This window comes from Talpa europaea, assembly GCF_964194135.1.
Source record: "Talpa europaea genome assembly, chromosome: 7".
NCBI classification, from domain to species: Eukaryota; Metazoa; Chordata; class Mammalia; order Eulipotyphla; family Talpidae; genus Talpa; species Talpa europaea.
The window spans coordinates 60,996,831-61,011,764 of record NC_140074.1 but is presented as its reverse complement, the minus strand read 5'-3'; the positions used below and the strand labels follow the sequence as shown (position 1 = coordinate 61,011,764).

Genomic DNA, 14,934 nt, shown 5'->3' with positions numbered 1-14,934 from the left:
CTAAGAAGATTATATGTCCATGCAAATGCATCATTTGCATAAAATTGGGGAGGTTTGTGATACAAGATCAAGTCTTGCTCATAATAATATCTTGTCCCTTTAGGTGCAATGATTTAAAAGGATGGACTTTAACATTTTTTTTAAAGATTTATTTATTTATTTATACAAGCACTGGGTACAGTCAGAAGCGCGGGAGGGTGAGAGAATTCACCAGAGCCAGAGGGGAGAGCAGAGCAGGCAGAATGACGAAATACACTGCTGAGGGGAGCAGCAGGCGGCAGGAGAGGTCTGCACGCCATGTGGGACCCTCACCTGGTGGCCAGGGATCGAACCAGCGCTGCAGAGGCTGAGGGCAGCTTCGTAACCCAGCGCTGAACCACTGCGCCACCGGGGAGGCCCGACTTCAACATTTTGACTCTAAGAATAAAACAATAATGGGAGACCAAAACATTTAAAGGTAATCTGTAGACTACAAACACATCAGAGGTTAAAAAAATAAAAGGCAAAATTGAAAAAAAAAGAAATGATATATGTTTTCTCTTATGACCAATACCACATAGAGGCAGTGTGTTCTAAAACCTAATGCCCTGGCTTTGAAGCCAGACTGTGTTTAATCCTCACACTATCTCTTACTAGTTGTGAACATCTACTAGGTTGTTTTCCTCTTAGGTAAAAACTAAGCTAAAAACCCCACTCTGTAAAACAACTGCAAGACAGGTTATGTGTAAAATATTGATCACACTTCAGTTTGATAATAGTACTAGCTATTGCTATTGCTATTAAACTTAGACAAAGCTTCAAGAAATTTTAATTTGAGCATTTAAGTGTTGGTTATTGCAACGTAACATTCTGACATTAAGAAACTTAAAAAGAAAAACCAATCTCACCAAACCAAAAAATCAGACCATCTGTATTTTCTTCTCATGGTGGTGTATGTGTAGATATAATTTTCGCTCAGAGTGATTATCTTTTTTCCACTTAATATTGTAAATTTCCCGTTGCAACATGGTCTATGATGTAAGCTAATTATTACTTTGTCAAATATACCATAATCTAATTATCATTCTCAACTTTTGGACATTTGTTTCCAATGGGGGTGGGGGTGGTAATCTTTCCTTTTGTTTCTGTCATGGTGACTTGGAAGATACGATATTTTAAATATCTAGCTCTTTTTCCTTAGGTGTGTGGAGAGTTTTAGCTTGAATTGAGAACAGGGTTTAAGCTAGTGACTGTTCACATTACAGCGGTGGTGAATAAAGGTGGTTTCAATCGAGTATCTAGTGGACAGCAAATTGAGACAGCACCAAAAATTCACAAACTTTGGTTTCCTCATCTCAGCACTGGTAAACTGGCATGAGGCTGACGAATAATTGAGTAGACACTCAAGAAATGGATCTTTAAAGTGGCTAAACATCTTGACGTTCTTGATTTCACTCCATCTTCACAGGCGGCCCAGCGGGAGGCAGTAACTATTTGTATTATTTCAGGCACAGAGAGGGTGAGGTTCTTCCCTCATCACACAGAGGCTGAGGAAAGACAAAGAACGTTTTTCCCGGCTGAACTGTGAATTCCCACTGAGTTATGGGAAAAAAAAAAAAAAAAAAAAAAGTCCCTGTAACCAATATAAGAGTGTGGAAGCAGAAAAGTGCTTGGGGTCAGCGGGCCTCTGTGCCTTGGGCATCTCCAGGCCTGCCCAGGAGGCTCCTCCTCCCGGGCGCTCCAGCGCTCCTGGCCGACTTCGAGCATGCCCAGTGCACTCTCCGCCCGTCCAAATGGTGCTGGCCAGGCACGGAGGCTCCAGGTTTTGCCGGCAACCGGCGGGCGGGGCGGGGCGGGGCGCGGGCGGGTCCCGTCCCAGGGACTCCCTGGCTCCGTCGGAATTCCCCGGACGCGACGCTCAGGCTGCGCCCCTTGAGGTGGAGCTGCCCAGCGACGTGCCGCTCGGGTACAAGTACCTAAGTGCGGTACCTGGCGCTGCTGAGGCCACCAAATAGCACTGGGCCGACCGGACCACCCTAGATCTCGAGTACCTTCGGCCGGCCAGGATGGCTCCAGGCATCTCTCCATCCTTTCACTCACATTTTCATTCAACAATTAGATTTTGCGCACCTACTGTGTGCCAGGCGTTACTGTAGGAGCTGGGACACCTGAAGTCCAGGAGCTGAAATTCCGGACGTGAAAACACAATAAGACCAAAGCAAATCAGAGGCAACATCATTTATGGACCGCATCTGCTACTTAGCCCTCCTTGCAATTTCCTAAGCAGTTCTGTGCCTTAGGGTCTCTTTGCATGGGCTGTTCCCTCTCCCCTTCCCAATTTATCTCTGTAACTAAAATGTCATCTGCTCAGTGTCTTTGTCAAGAGCCGGGTTTGACCACATCATTGCAATTACACTCCCTCCACCTCCAAGTCTCCTCACCCTACCCTTTCCTCTCAGGGAACTTACCACCTTAAATGCTATAGTTAGTTTATTTGCTATGTTTATTTGTCTTTCCTGCATCTCTTCCCCCAAACTCCACTAGGGGACAGGATTTTTATCTAGTCGTACTTGAAGAACCGGAGTAGGAGATCAATAATTATTGTTGAATCAATTAATGGTTAGTGTTAACTGTGACGAAAATAAATGAGGACATGGAAAGTCTCCAAAGCAGTGAACAAATTCAGGGACCAGGAAAGCCCTCTCCGAGGAGGAGGACATGTGCAATGAGAAGGTGCCACCCGCGTGAAAATCTGGTCCCAAAAAATCTGGGAAACGTGTGCGCTAATGTCTTGTGGCTGGGTTAAGTTCTGAGTGTTCAAAGGACAGAAAGGTGCTCATGGAGCTGCAGAAAGGCAGGTCCGAGCTGAGGTGGAAGAAGCAAGCAGAATCACAGGCCAGGTAGGGGCCCCATCAATCTCAGCAGGGGAAAAGTTTAACCCTGGAGACTTACCAGTGCAACCGGATGAGCACTGCACCTGGAGTCAGCAGGACCCCAGCTCCACCCGACCGCTGTGCACAACTCCTCATTGCACAGATTTGTCGAGCGCAGACTGCCTGACGTTCCCACACGTGAAATCATTAACGGCGGGTACACAGTAGGTGCCCAATAAATGGTTATGGCACGAATGCCAGCGTGCATGCGCGAGGGGACTCCCGGTGGCCCGGAGCTTGGCAGGAGAGTCCCGGTGACCCCGGGAGGCGCGTCCCGGCGCGCCAGTCCCCCGGCGGAAGGGAAGGGGGTGCCCCGCAGGGAGGCCCAGGCGCCCGCCCCCCGCCCGGCGCGAGGGCCCGTCGCGGCCAGCCCGGCCGGCGGGAGCCGCCCGCGGGCGGCACTGGGCATGCTCAGACGGCGGCCAGGTCGCGCCGCGAGCGAGCTTCCGCGCCGCCCGCACGCGCGACCTACCTGGGCGCCCCGCGCCCCCGGATGCTGCAGGTACGGGCTGGCGTGGTCCTAGCGGGCCCGGGACAGGGCGCGCGGCGGCCGGGGGCCCGGGTCTCGTTCGGAGGCGCCCCACCCCCACCCGTCCCTCGGAGCGCGGCGAACGCGCGGGCGGGCAGGCGGACGCGGCGGCCTCGGGGTCCCGGCGCCACGTCGGGGCGGGGAGGGGGCGCCCCGGCCGCGCACACCTGGCGGGGCCGGGCCGCGGGGAAGCCGGCGGGGCCGGGCGGGGCTGGGTCCCGGGCGCCGGGCTGGGTCCCGGGCGCCGGGCTGGGACGCGGCGGCGGAGCGTGGGCGTGTGCTCCGACCCGGGCAGGGCGGACGCGACCGGCGGAGCTTGCACCGTCGGCGACCCCGGGGGGCCCAGTGCCGCCGCGACCCCGGCCGGGGCCCGAGGGGGCGCACGACTCGCGAGGAGGAAACCTAGAGCGGCCAGACCTTCTCGGCTCCCAGGGCGAATCCGCCTCTCGGCTTTCAAAGATGGCATTTCCTGGGCCTGGCACTAACTCCAGCGCCAATAAATCCTCCCTGTTCCGTGGCCGATAGGGAATGATTTATCAGGTACCTGCGGTGAGACAGCTGCAGTGGGGAGTGTATGGGAGATCGCCCAGCCCCTCGGAAATCCCCATTTTCAGCACCCTAAACTTACTGGGAAGTTGTGGTTGCCTTAAAAATTCATGGGAAGTTGAGACAACTTGACACCTGGTTTTCTGAGGTGGTGGAAAGAGCTTGTGACTTGGAAACTGGAGCCCTAGGTTGAAGTGGGGCTCCCCCTTGGCCAGCTGGTGACCTTGGGCAAGTTGTTTAACCTGTCTGATCCTCAATTTCCTCCCCTGCAAACAGCCGGCAATAATGCCCACCTCACTGGGTTGTTGGGTGGATTAAGTGGGATAAATTATGTGGAGGTGTTTGGCACCATGCCCGGCACAAAGCAGGCGAGCAGTTGGCGTGATGTGAATTTAATTCGTTTAGAGACCCTCCTGGCTTCCATTTCATCAGGAAATTAGAATTACCAAAGCATCTTTAGGGCCTAGTGGCACAGTGACGGGCCCTGTCTTTGTGCCCAGGACTTCTGAAGTCAAGGACTTTGGAAAAACAGTTTAGCCAAATTGTAATAGGAGAGCATCTTCTTTAAAAGCAGTTTTATACATTCAGAAATTCCAGAAGTTGGCAGTTTAGCCTTTACTTACAAAAGAGCTGCTTTGCAAGATGATCCATCTTGCAAATGTTTCAGCAGATGATGCGAGGAAGTAAAGCCTGGTTGGGAAGGTTTCTGTTCTTAAAAGCTCCCAAACCCAACTTCCAGTGATTATTTAGGTAAGGGTTTGGCATTGTTAAGATTTGTGGTTCCATAATTCTTCATTGTGGGGCCTGTCCTATGCATTGTAGGCTGTTTAGCAGCATCCCTGGTTTCTAAACAGTAGATTCCAGTAGCAATCCCTTCCTTTTCCTCATTTGTTTAACCAAAAATGCCTCCAGACATATCCGAGTATCCCCAGAGTGGTGGTGGGGACAAAATATCCCTTCTGTCCTTTTAGAATCACCCTGCTTTCTGTCATTAGCTGATCAGAGTTGTTGGAGATTTTCCTCTCATGTTTTTACTGTAAGAACTAAGCTTGTAACAGCGTGGAGTGCGTCCACATGCATTGAATCATTTAAATTTTATAACTCCCTGGTGAAGACTGGTGGTGTTCCCGTTTTGCAGAAGAAGAAATTGAGGCTTTAAGCAGCAGATTACACAGTACTGTGGTATAGCTGGGATGTGACTCTAGTGTTCTGGTTCTATAGGCAGGTCTGTTTCTTTTGCATCAAGCTGTCTTTTATTGTATGGAAACTTTCAAATAGATGACTTTCCTGATGATTAAATCAAGATGTAAAGTAGATTGAGGCAGGAAACCTTCCTGAGATTGACTAGTTGAAAATTAACAACAGTGAGCTATTATCTGAAGAGAGTAGGTTGTTCTAGTTAAATATTCTAGTTTATAGTGCGCGCCCATAAATCCCACATACAGTTAATGGAATACCAATTTGCAGAGAATTAGAGTTGAATAAAATGTGCCTAACACTCTGTATTGATCCTAAGTTGTCTCTGGTGATTTGCTGTCTCCCAGACTTCTATATGCAAATTAGACATTAGCCAAGGAACATAAAAGGTCATGTTACTGAAGGTTTTTGGCGTGGCTGAGCCATTCCTTTCAGGAAGCATTTATTGAGCTGCTTCTATAGGTCAGATACAGTGCTGGGTGGGGGTGCAGAATAAGCCAGTGAAACCAGGGTGCCTGGTGGAACTTCCTAGCAAGAAGAAGACAGGTTCTGGCCAAGCCAGACCCATGGCAGGCAGGCTCTCAGGGACAGCTTGAGACTGGAGAAAGAACTCAGGGTAACACTATCTGAGCCCCCCTTTCTGCATTTTATCATAGAAAAGTTATTCTGATAATTTTAAACATTGTCATTCAAGTATCAGAGACCTGGCCTGAGATGGATCTTATCCCAGAAAGAAGTTGGGGTTCCAAGCCAGTGAATGGATCAGGGGATTGATACCAACACCTTGATTGTTGACTGTGGACTAGGAGGTTTTATATACATTGTTTAATTTCTATGTTATACCAAGCCCCCCCCTGCAGATGAGGAAACTTAATGAGGGATAGGAGTGTGGGGGCAGGAGCAAGGGGCATGAATTGTGATCTCCTGAACTTCGGCTTCAGACATGCCAGGGATATTTTTTGAGGATGGGCATGCCCCACCAGAGGGGCTCAGCTTTAGCGATTGGAAGGAACTGAAAGATAATGGCACCCTACCTAACTCCCACCCTCAGAGTTTATGACAGTTTAGGAGGGGACCTCCCTTTCTACCTCAGAGGTGGCTATTGACCATAATCTCAGAGCTCATCTTCCTTCCCCCAGACAGTTCCTGGAAAACCAGTCCCTCTTCATGTCTCCCCAGGGTCTGTTACAGGGCCTGGAATGCCAGAGGCACTCTGCATTTGCCCTGGCGTTGACAGGCTGGTGGGTGCAGGGCAACCTGCTGGTGTTGCTTCCCAAGCCCGGGCTCTTCTTACCAACTCTGATAGAGATGGAAGGGGACCAGCCACACTGCCCTTGTCTGGATCCTGGCGACTGTAGGCTCTGATCTCACAGGTGTCTCCTTTCGTCCACTGAGGGGGAGCTCAGGGGAGTGACTGGTAGGCCCCTGGCTGAAATCTGATCTGGTCATGGGTTCCAAGGCTCAGATCTTGAGTCTTCATAGCTCCTGCTTGTGTATGCACCTGAAGCTGCCATCTGCCTTCAAGTTAAGATGAGCTGTGAGCACAGATTTAACTGCAAATTCAGACATTTATCGAGCTTATATATGCGTCAGGGCCAAGCACTACAGAATAAAAACACAACCCCTGCCTTCGAAGGATTCATGATGGATTGAATCCTTCCCATACTGTGGCAAGACAGTATGCATCTCCACCTGCCTGCCTGCCTATCTAGCTATTTGTCTATCAATCAATCAGTCAATCAATCAATCATCTATCTATCTATTGCTTTAAAAGAGGATAAAAGCCAGATGCCAGAGAGGTCAGTGGAGAGAGCCATTCATTCTGATGGGCATCAGGAGACACCATAGCGAGTACCTGGCATTTGAATGCAGCCTTAAAGGTAGAAAAAGATGACATTCAGGAGGCAGAAGGAACAGCAGAAGCAAAAGCTCAGAGGTATGAAGAGATCTTGTGTTTTAGGAGTGGGGCTCTTCCCTGGTTCAGCCTCCAAAGCAGGACCCACCTCCATCTCTAGACAGGGGCCCAGCCTCCAGCCCTGGGCTAAATGCCCATTCTTGTTTTTCCCGGGATAAGAGCGATACCTCTGGTTGTCTATGGCATGAGCACCTTCTGCCAGGGATGCCTCTGATTTTGACTTATTCAACACTGATATGGCACTGACTGGCTGCCAAGCATTGGTCTGAGTGCTTTCCAGATATTAACTGATTCATTTAATCCTTCATGCAGCCCTCTGGCCATGCCATACTGCCTTCCTGGGTGCCAGCTGCTTAGTAGGTAGGTAAGGGCAGAGCCCATCTACTCCCTGTGTGTCTGTGTGGGTGATGCTCTGATCATGGGTGGCTTCTCCTAGCTGCAGTTTACCTGGATGTGTTGAAAAGTAGCCTGAGTCTGGGAGTTGTGCTGGAGGACTGTCTGCTTTGGGGTTTTCACCCGTGCCCCATTTCCTTCAAGGGTCAACAGGGCTCTGTCACCTGTATTTTCTGAAGCAAAGATGGAGCTCTGTAGTCTGAAAAAGAATGTTTGTGCTGCTGCTTTGTGTAAGAGGAGGCCTGGGAGGTGTTGTTTGGATACTGAGAGAGTGGAATTTTTGAGACATTTCGATGGTTTATGTGGAAAGTTAGGACAGAGGATTTGAAGTTGGGATAGTCCTGGAAAATTCAGATCCCATGATTTACTGTCAGGATACACAAACTTTTAGTAAATATTTAAGCAGTGTGTAGTTTGGAGTGAGTTTTCTGTAGTGGGTTTTTGTTGGGGCCCAAAAAGGGACTAAATGGCGCCTTCTAGCCCCAGAATCTTGTTTAATCCCACCAGCCCCATTTTATAGATGGGCTGAGAGAGCCAAGGCTCAGAGAGATGAAGTGACTGCCTGAAGAAAATGCTCGTAACAGAGACAGCCAAGGTTTGAACCCAAGTCTGTCCTTAAACAAATCATTTAACTGCAAAAATGAAGGTAATAATCAAAGCTAGTTTCTTTAATTTGACTGTTTTCAGGGAGTTCACTGAAGGCTGACTGAGGTTGAACTTAGCACAGGAAAGGGTTCTCTCCTTTAGTAATTGGGCTCTATACAAGTGCTCATCCTCATCCCAGCAACACAAACGTGGTCCTGACCGCTGCTTAACAGTCAGCACTGAACATCGCTGTGGGAGGGGTGACCCACTCCCCACTCCCAGGACAGGGCCACAGGCTTCTGGCTCTCAAAGGGTAAAGGGGAAGTTCCAAGAGGCAGGAATCAGGCCCAGGAAGGGGTTGTGGCCAGCTGGTTGATGAGAGGCACTGGTCTACCTTTGCAGGTAGGGTGTGAACCCCTGGCCCCTGCACACCACTTCCCCCAACTTGAGGTGAGTCAGCTGCAAGGTCTCAACCTGAGGTTTTTGATGAAACAGATGGTAGCCAACTCCAACCATCCATTGGCCCTAGCACTGGTGGGCCTGGTGAAGGGAAGATGACACCTGAGCCAGGTCTTACCCCTTTCTGTCCCCCCAGGACCCTCCCATGGTCTGGTTATCAACATTACACAGTTGTTGTAGAAAATTAAAGTGTCAGGAAGCAGAAGAAAAACAATTCATGATGCTCTGCATGGAGGCAGCTGTCATCGCCACCCCATTGCAGTGGACTCCATCGGCCCCCTCACCTTCCAGCCTGTTCTGGATCCACAGCCAGGGGGGTCTTTCAGGAGCACTTCCCATTACTCTTAGAATAAAAGACAAAACTAATGTTGGCATCTGCCATAGTCTCTGTTATGTGTGCTTCAGTCCTCATGCTTTTTTCAGCTCTTACTCACCTACCCAGGGACTTGGGAGCCTGGAACCCTCTTCCCTTCCACTCCAATTAGCTCATCCTTTGAGTCTTAGCACCATGTTTGTAGAGATGATCCCTCACCTGCCTGAATTGGGTAAACTGCCTGCTATAAACGCTTATGCCTCTGGATCTGTCTCCTTGTGCTGCATTTTCCATACTTGCAATTTCATTTCGTGTAGTTATTTGTATTAGTGCCTGACTCCCCAGCTGCACCCTGAGCTCTGTGAAGTCAGGGTCCATGTTTCTTTTTAACAACAGCAAAAGAAGTCTCTGGGTCTTACATATTTTTTTAGCTTTGTATTTTGACCTAATGTAGACTTAAAGAAAAATTACAAGAATAGAACAAAGAATTCCTATGTACCCTTCACCCACATTCCCCAAATGCCTCCATTTTACCATATTTGTTTTATCTTTCTGTCTATGCATACATATATATATATATATGTATGTATTCTGAACCATTTGAGGATCATTTTTAGATTCTTCCTTTCCCCAAAAATACTTCAGTGTATTCCTAAAAACAGTTACATCCTCCTGCATAAATACAAAACAATTTTTAGAATCAAGAAATCAATATTGATAAAAGACCATAACCTGAACTGGAATCCTTGCATGGGTTTTACCAGTTGTCTCAGTAATGACCTTTGTAGTAAAGAAAACCCCAGATCATGCACTGTATGTGGTTGTCTTTAGTATACTGGAATAGTTCCTCAGCCTCTGTCCCTTATGACCTTGACATTTTGGAAAGTAGAAGCCTGTTATTTTGTAGGCTGCCCCTCAAAGTTGGTCTTTTTGTTTGAATTCACTGTTGCGTCCCCATCGTCTCTGGAACATCAGATGTACTCAGTAAATGTTGACTGAAGAGACAATAAGATGGAAGAAGATAGAAGGAAAAAAGTCAGCAGGTTTTCTCATTTCCCCCACTCCCACTCTTTGCTTGCGGAAGGATGTTACTTAGCTGCGATCATACTGCATGTAAGTTTGAATCCTGTTATTTTTATAACACAGCTTCCCCCACCCCCCATAAGAGGCTTTCTCAGGAGATAGTGAGCCTGCTGTCCCTGCAGGTATACAACAGATGTCCGCTGGTGGCTCATTGGCCTGCTCATTGGCCTTTAAGTGCAGCTCTAACTTCAGCTCTATTTGGGCCCCAAAATAAGGCAACTTGAATGTATGATTCAAGCCAGAACATTTTGAGAATTAAAGGGGATGCTATTAATAATTGCATCTAATCAGCAAAGCTCCTCTGAGACTGCCCTAGACAAATCAAATTGGGATGTTGGTCACCAAATCCAGATGTGACTTTAAATTTGAAGTGCTGGAGGAATCAGCCTGGAAAATCTTCTAGCATTAGGAACTCCTTACCTGGAAAAAGACAAACTAATTTCTTGACATTGCCTCCTGGGTCCATGTTCTTGATATTGGTGCCCATACACCCTCTGGTCACCGCTCCTCAGGCATGACCCACCCCAGCTTTGCTTCTGCTATACCAGCCTCAGTGCACTCCTTCCTCCCACAGGGACTCTGAGGACTGGATGGAGGAGGAGGAACGGTCTTTGATGGATATACAAGGGGGGGGAAACAAGGCATCTGTGCTTCCCACCAGCTCATTTCTAATGGAATTTAAGAGTCAGGGCATGTGAGTGAGGTGGGGCAGGAGACCAGAGTGTCCCTAGATCTTATCTTCTTTTTTCTCCTGGTGCTTACTCCCACCTGTCCTTTCTACAAAAACACCCACATCCCTCTCCCAGCCCTAGTTTTGAGATTAGAAGCAAGTCTCCTGCCTTTGGCAGAGGCAAGGAAGCAGGTGGTATTGGCCACCTCTGCACAAGCATTGAATGAACACTGGACGACCTGTAGGTGCAGACAGGGACTTGCATGCGGAGAAGTCAGACAGGAACCCTGCATCTAGGTGGCCGGGAACAAGGTGAGTACAGGGCACTTACCAGGAAGTCTAGATTGCAGTATTGACCCCCAGGTACTGCAGTCCAAGGGGCAGGCTCTGGTGTACATGTGGTCCAGTTCTGTAGCTCATTTCCTGTTTAAACACAGAGACATAGAGATACACATATGTGCGCACACACACACACATAAACACACAAACTCTACCTTCTCTAATTGAAAAGTAGCATAGGCTGAAAATGTGAAGGTATAGAGATAATTTCTGGGGCATCCCAGTTCTGGGGACTTGACAGTGATGTTCTAACTCTCCTCATTAGTGGCTTTCATGGATAAGCCAGTTAGTGAAGAAGTGTTCTAGTTCTTAGAATGCAAGATACAAGCTCTCACTGAACTTTAAAAGGTTCCCTAGTTTACTATGTTCTTCCCCCCTGCAGGCACAGCTCTGTGAAAGCATTTAGTTTGAGGTCACTTTTTATAGGACAGAAAGAATCACAGTGTTGGAACTAGAAGGAACCCTAAAACCAAACTTTTCTAGCTCCCTCTTTTCTCAGCTGGGCAAACTGAGCCCCTGAAAGGGATATGACATGCTGCAGGACACACAGGTGGTCAGTCGCAGAGCAGGGGCCAATACCCAGGACTTAAAATTTCCAGCCCCCAAATCTTAGGCATCTTCTAGGTATATTTCTCATCTAAGGAAGTCTGTCAGGTGGACTGTGAATGTTTATTAACATCCTTTGACATTTCTCTGCCTGAGGAAAAAGCCTGCTGCCAGCCTGGCCTCCCCTTTAGGTGACCCCCCCATTACACTGTACCCTTTCACGGCCAGCCTGCTGAAGGGATGGTCCGCAGTTGCTGATTTGCTCTCACCTCTCTTGAAACAGACATGCTATCCAATTCCAGGAATTCAGATTTTCTATACCTATAGTGAAAAACATCATTTTTTAAATTTTGGTAAAAATACACATAAAACTGAACATCTTCACCATTTTAAGTTCAGTGGCATTAAGTCGTGCTGCCATCACCAGCATCCATCTCTGGAACTCTTTTCATCTTGCAAAACTGAAACTCTATCCCCATTAAACCACCTCCCCACCCTCTCCCCTTAGCCCCTGGCAGCCCCCCCCCCCCCCCGCTACCTCCTGTCTATGAGTTTGACTGCACCAAGTACCTCCTATAAGTGGAATCACATAATATTTGTCCTTTTGCCTCTGGCTTGTTTCACTTAGCATAATGTAAAGGGTCATCCCTATTGTAGCATGTTTTTTCGAATTTCCTTCCTTTTTGAGGTTGAATAATAATTCATTGAATGTATATATTACATTTTGTTTATTCATTCATCTGTCGGTACACATTTAGGTTATTTCCATCTTCTGGCTATTGCAAATAATGCTGCTCTGAACATGGGTCTGCAGAAAGGTACAGTTCTGATTAGAGGGGACTTGCAGCTCTTGGTGAGAGATTTAGGTATTTGTACAACAGTCCTGTGATAGAGATCTCCCCTCCTGCCTCCCTTAACTCATCTCCCCTATTCCCTCCACCCTTCCTCTGCTCCTATCATCCTCAGGCCTTCCACAGCAGATCCCATGGTCATCTTCAGGGGCTCGCAGGTCTGTGTGTCTGGGCTGGTCATCTCTGGGTGGTTTTGGCCCTGAGTATATCACATCTGAGCATCTCCCGCCAGTGTTCCCCAGGCCCTTCCTCTGCAAGGCCAAGACAGAGCCCAGCACCTTCTTTAAAAATGCCCCCTCTAGGTGACACAGTCTTCCGGCTAAGAAACCTCAGTTCACCCTTCACTTACCACCTCCACCCCCACCCCCAACCTGCCCCACCTCTGCACTCCCATTCAGACTGGATGAGTTCATACACTTCTCCCATTGGCCTCCACTTCTTATTGTCACCTCTAGGCCCCTCAGGCCTGTACTTCCTTCACGTTGCTATCAGAAAATGACTCCTGCACAAGCACAGGATACAAGAGCAGCTCATTCCCTGTGGGTTCCATAGAACCTGGTTGCATCTCATCCCCAGCTCCACCAACTATATCCTATATGCCGGGACTTCCCAAGTTTTATTTTTTTAAAGATTTATTTATTTATGCATGCATACAAGAAATGAAGTGTAAGCCAGTTGTGAGAGGATTCACCAGAGACAGAGTGGGGAGCAGAACAGGCAGACTACTGAACTTCACTACTGAGGGGAGCAGCGGGCAAGACAGGAAAGGTCTGCTGCGCCATGTGGGTCACCTCCCTGGCCGGCCGGGGATCGAGCTTGTGCTGCAGTGACTGGGGATAGCTTGATAGTGCTGTCTTTAACCCCTGAACCACCAGGGAGCCCCCCCAACTTTTAATGTTACAATGCAGATTCTAATTCTAGGGGCCTGGGGCTTGCCCTACACCCTGCATTTCTTTCTGCATTTCTAAAAAGCTCCCAGGTGGTGTTGAGAGTGTGGTCCACAGACCATACCGTGACTAGCCAAATAGATCCGTGGTTCACAAATAAAGTTTTATCAACACAATCTATAAATAATGCAAGACACTTTCAATTTTGTGTTAGTTTTATCATTTTGTGTTTTATGTAATTTTTTTTTTTTCAGTTGTAAAGGCGGAGTCCTTATTGCAGGTGTTATTTGCTGTTGAAGGATGGTTTCAAAGACTGAGAGAGTTTAAATTCCTAAGTAGGTCCAGGTGCTGAAGGTATGGGGTGGAGTGGGGTCATGAGACTGTTTTCCTTTTGGAAAAGGAAACAGTGCTTCCCTTTTGGAAGGTACCTGCTCAGGTGGGGGCTCCCCTCCTGTTACTCATTCAGCTCCATCTCCCACAGCCCAGCTCAGCCTTCTCAGGATGTTGGCTAGAGGGGAAAAAATCTCAAGATTTTCCTCTGGGGGAAGATGATTGTGAAAACCAGTGATCTGGACTTTCAGGGGGAGCCCATGTCTGGGGCCCTTTTGGGAAAGGGCTGCCAGTCAGGAGAGGATGGGAGGCTTCCTGGCAGCTGCCCCTTGTGGAGGGACACAGAGTCCCGTTTCTTGCTAAGGCTTTGCTGTGGAGGAGCCAGTGGGGAGACAGCTGCTGGTAGAGGTTCCCCCAGAGCTGAGCCTCAGCCCAGAGGGGAGGCAGTGGTCCAGGAGTGCTGAGGACTCGGGAGGAAGGCCGAAGATGAACCAGGGGACTTGGGAGAGTCTGGCTGCATTTGCTGCATCGCATTGGGAGGGGTGGGAAAAGTGGTTCCCAAAGGGTGAGGTGTCAGGTTTTGGGGATGAGGGAAGGGGATGGATATAGGAAGAAAATAGCCGTTTTTGACGAGCCAGCTCCTAACACTTCATCTCAGTTGAGTCTCCAGCAACTAGATGTTCGCATTTCCATACTGGAATGCCAGGTGTCACCTCACAAATGCAGGTGAAGATTTCATGATGACAAGCACTTGACCCAGTGCTGCATGAGAGTTAGGAAGTGCTTGTTGTCGGTAACTGCCTGCCATCTGTCCTTCCTGATAAGTTTGACAGAAGGATTGCTGTGTGACATTTCTCAGGTGGAGACCGCAGTTTCAGATGGAAGAGCTGGGGGATGAGATGGTGCTGCCATGGGGTGAGTGGGATGTGAGGTCGCAGAGCTGAGGAGGTGGACACTCTGGAGACTGACTGTCAACTCATGGCTGGGTGTTGGAGGCCCCCAAAAATGGCAGCTGCCAGCAGAAGGAAGAGGAGGGAGCCTAGGGGAGGGGCACAACTGGGGCAGAGAGCAGAACCTCTCAGACTTGAATTACTTATGAGAAGACTCGAATTCTGGAAGTGAGAGATGGGATCTGAGATTCTCACAAGCACCCCAGGGACTGGGTGATGAGGTTGCCTGTGATCCAGAGGCGGCACTGAATGGCGCTGGTCCAGAGTGCAGTTTAGGGCAGGGAGACTCCTAGAGAAGACAGGTGAGGAAAAGCAGAAAGCGCACAGCCGTACTCTTCTGCTCAGCTCTGTGGAGGCCTTGGAATGGCAGGTGTGTCCAGTGTCTGGGGTCCAGAGGGTTAGCTTGGAATCAGATTGTGGGTGACGATG

General features: G+C 48.7%; 1 protein-coding gene across 2 annotated transcripts in view; it reads left to right on the top strand.

The window, feature by feature from the left end:
* The window catches only part of PTPN3 (protein tyrosine phosphatase non-receptor type 3), a gene marked incomplete at both ends in the record, with an annotated part of 127,748 nt that overhangs the window by 29,957 nt on the left and 82,857 nt on the right, over window positions 1-14,934 (top strand). Inside the window, one exon of one of the 2 annotated variants that reach the window (XM_084237334.1) lies at window positions 3,320-3,414. The exons of the other annotated variant lie outside the window; for it this stretch is intronic. Of the gene's footprint in view, window positions 1-3,319; window positions 3,415-14,934 lie in introns of those variants that run through there. 2 annotated transcript variants of the gene reach the window in all.